Genomic DNA, 4,193 nt, shown 5'->3' with positions numbered 1-4,193 from the left:
TATGGAAGAAAGTGTAGATCACCCATCTGTTGGTATGAACCATGATCAAGCAAGGAATTTAACCCTGACTACATCAAGGAGAAACAACAGGTAATCAATGTCATCAGAGATAGCCTCAAGATAGCTCAGAGCCGACAAAAGAGCTATACTGATCAAAAGAGAAGGACATGGGAGCCAAAAGTAGGAGATATGGTATATCTGAAGGTAAGCCCAATGAATGGACTGAAACCTTCGGAGTAAAAGGAAAGTTGAGCCCGAGATATATTGGACCTTTCAAGATCTTAAGCCAAAATCGAGGGTTAGCATTTGAATTGGAATTACCCGAGAGATTGGCTTTAGTACACAATATCTTCCACGTTTCACAGCTTCGACAATGTTTGAAAGCACCCGATGAACCTGTGTCACATGAAGAGTTAGATCTCTAATTAGATTTAACATATGTGGAAAGACCAGCTAAGATTCTAGAAGAAAATTGGAAACAACTCCGAAACAGAGCAATAAAGTATTGCAAAATGCAATGGAAACACCATCCCGAGAGAGAAGCCACTTGGGAAAAAGAAGAAGACCTGATGAAGGCATACCCAAAGCTATTCAGGTACATTAACCCCAACTTCGGGACGAAGTTTTCATTAAGGGGGAAAGGTTGTAACATCCTAGGATTTCAGACAATTGTGGGGTAGAATGTAGAAATGGATGTGCATTGCATCATAAAATCTGGGGAAATTTCATGCTTATTTGCATATTACATCATAGAGGGGTCAAGTTTCTCTCTCGACACTATCTAGGGTTTAGGGTTTCGAGAGTGTTATAAACTTTGACATGACCTCTTTGCATTTAGAGTGCATATAAGTTGAGTATCACTTGTGTGATTCAAACATGAGATAAGAATTAAGTTTGAATTTAAATTCAAACTCAAACAATTCAAATATAATTCAAATCATAAAATAATAATATTGGATAATTCACTTGACAATATAAATAAGAGAAATAAATAACATAAAGCTCAACTGAGAAAAAACCTTGAGCTTTATTAATTAACACACAAATGACAATGTCATTTACAATATTCTTATGAATATTATAATACAACAAATAAAAGAAAAGGGAATAAATACAAGAAGGAAAATTACATAATTATATGACTAAAGCCCTAACTACTAAAATTCATCTTGATCTTGAACAAGCTCTGGATGAATTGATCTTACTCCAAACCCGCAATCAAAGAAACACAAAGCACCACATTGTACCAAGTGGCAAATACACTTGTCAGATTAGTAAAAAAATGGAATTTAGAGGGGATAAGCTTGCACAGCCGAGCTGATCCACTCCACTGGCCCAAGTTTTCAAACCAGTGAAGCACACAGCTCACAGGGATACATGCATGTCCAACAGCACACAGCAACCCTGGCTAGTCACCAAACTAGACAACATTGCTGTCGACCAAGGAATAGAGCTAGAGAAGGTATAAAACCTTTTCAGCACCAAACCCTAGCTACTCATCAACACAATCAGCAGGAGGTAAGAATAGCAAGCAAGAACACCACCATATCCAAAACCATCCAACACCTATTCAACAAGAACAGTTTGATGTGATCAAGAATGGAGTAGAGGAACAGTAGATCACAAACAAAGGAGGAGAAGGACAATCACATCATCCATCTCACATATCCAGAAGCAAACCTCTACAACAACAACTAATCTAGGAGTTGTAGTGAGGTATACCAAAGAATCATGAGCAAGCACTGTTTTGCTCATAATAATCAAGCATATGCATAATCCACACAAGCCATAGGGTTGAGCTACCCTGTTTGTATCATCATTTGGCACCCAACCATATGGTGCAAGCAAAATAAGGGAAAAGCTAGTAGGAATTCATCCAAGAGAACACTGGTTAAGTCAATATAATCATCATTGAGCTAACCAAAGCAATCCAGCAAGGATTTGATCCCTAACTAACCAACCAGACTCACCTAGCACCCTATAGCTAGCTAAACCATCAAACTATAGATAGTTATATGTCTATTTTCATTTCAACATCAATTATACTGGAATCACATGGATGAATACCAGTATTATTATACAGAAGCATACAGAAAAGGTAGGAGCAACCATGTCTAGCAAGCAAAGCACTGCTAGGGTCACAACAGCTACCCAGCCATACGTAAAATCCAACCAGAGAAGCATATCATCACTCCAAGGAGTTCAAACAGAAAGGAGGTGCCAACACTTGTTGGTTTCCATCCAGATATTGCACAGATGCACAAGAATCACCACTGCATCAAGCAGGTCATGCATGTTGTCAGAAATAGGAAGCAAAGCTTCACTGACAAGCACAACTAATTGAAATAACTCACACAGATGCAACCAAGTGCATCATAGAGATCATTCAGCCACAGCCATGCATAACCAAGCAACATCATGTACCAGTACTTGGTGCAGAGCTTCAGAAACGAGCAAGGCAATCACATAAGTAAGAATTGCTTGCATACAGTAAGCATATGGTGATCAAAGGATAATCCCAGATCACCGGGATAAGCAGTAATCACTGCAAGCAACAACAGATGAACATACATATATAAATTCACCTTTTATAATTGTATCCAGAAGCACATCAAAGAAGAATTGATGCACTACTACAATAGGAAACACAAGAATGACACAACAAGGCATAGCAGGTGATTAACAAGCACGCTGGCACTTGCACAAGCAAGAATTGCTCACTGCAATTGGCCAGGATCATCACCTAGACATACACATGAATAGATAAGTAGCAGGATAGCAACTAGAAAAGCATGGCATTGCCAGGAGCACCACCACAACAGCAGTAACACATATATGAGCGTAGATATAGCAGCAGCAATAGAACATCATAGCATGTATGAGCATGACAACACTAGCAGCAACCATAGCAGTAGCAAGGCAGGGCTAACCACATAGCAGCAGCAGCCATAGCAAGAGCATGGGCTAGCCATGAATACATCACAACAACAGAGGAGCAAGTGTCGGCGTACTGGCAAGGCCAGCACACCCAAGAGATGGATTCCAAGGCATCCAGAGGAAGGAGAGGAGGAAGAACAGGTGAGAGAGAGAAGGAGGAGCACATACATGGGAGCAGGAGCGTGTTGACGCAGCCATAGCGGCCACAGCGGCACGGACCAGGCCACGACAGCGCCAAGCCGTGGCCAGGCCAGGCCACGCCGAGCGCCACCGTACCCAGCACACCACTAGCAGGCCACCGAGCAGCCCAAGGGAGGCTTGGAGCGTCTGTCGACGCGCATCGCCGGCGAAGGCCGTAACCCTAGAAGCAGCGAGGGTCGAGGACGAGCGAACGAGGACGCAAGCGTTAGATTCACACGAATAGATCGACGCGCCGTCATGAGATGGGACGAAAGCACCCCATGGCGGCGGAGGAGGCAACCGGAGCTGGCCGGAATCGACCGGCGACGATGAAGGCGACGCGAGCATCGCGGGAGCGTTAGGGTTAGGGTTTCGGTTCGAGCGAGAGAGGAGGAGGGGAATGAGGCCGGTTGGTCCGGACTAGGTGGGTCGGTCCAACCTAACCCACTGGGTTTCACCGATAAGTGGGACCAGGGGCAATTTGGTCCTTTCACATTTATTTTAAAAACCAGAAACTTTGACATAATTTAATAAATCTTAAATAACTCTAAAAAATAGAATAAAATATGAAAACCACTTAGAATTTAATTCTCTATCATAATAAAATACCACTTGGAATTTTTTTCGACAAAATAAAAAATACTAATTATTACCCAAAGAAAAATACATTAATAAAAACAATTAAAAACCGATCTCATGTTTTTAATACTTAAATAAAGTCCATAAAATTAGTTGGACTTAACTTTGTCTTGGAAAAACTTCAAGACAATATTTTTACTCTTAAGGAGGAAAATTAAATTGTTCTTATCTCAAATACCCCGAGAATTAAATTAAAAACACCAGCTGGGGGGCAACTTAAATACACCAAAGCATGCATCATTTGAATCTTTAACCATTGCCCTTATCAGACAATGATGCTATCTTTCAGAAACCGAGGACAAGGGTCCACCATCCAACTGCAATACCTTGCAGTCTTCAGGAAAGTTCATCGCTTGTTCATGTCATTTGAGTATTTTACCAAATTACTTGCAAAGTACTATACTTATCACTGTTGCATCAAAAACAAAAGACTAGTT

The sequence above is a fragment of the Lolium perenne genome, chromosome 2 (assembly GCF_019359855.2).
Source record: "Lolium perenne isolate Kyuss_39 chromosome 2, Kyuss_2.0, whole genome shotgun sequence".
NCBI classification, from domain to species: domain Eukaryota; kingdom Viridiplantae; phylum Streptophyta; class Magnoliopsida; order Poales; family Poaceae; genus Lolium; species Lolium perenne.
Note: the sequence above shows the minus strand (reverse complement) of the source record.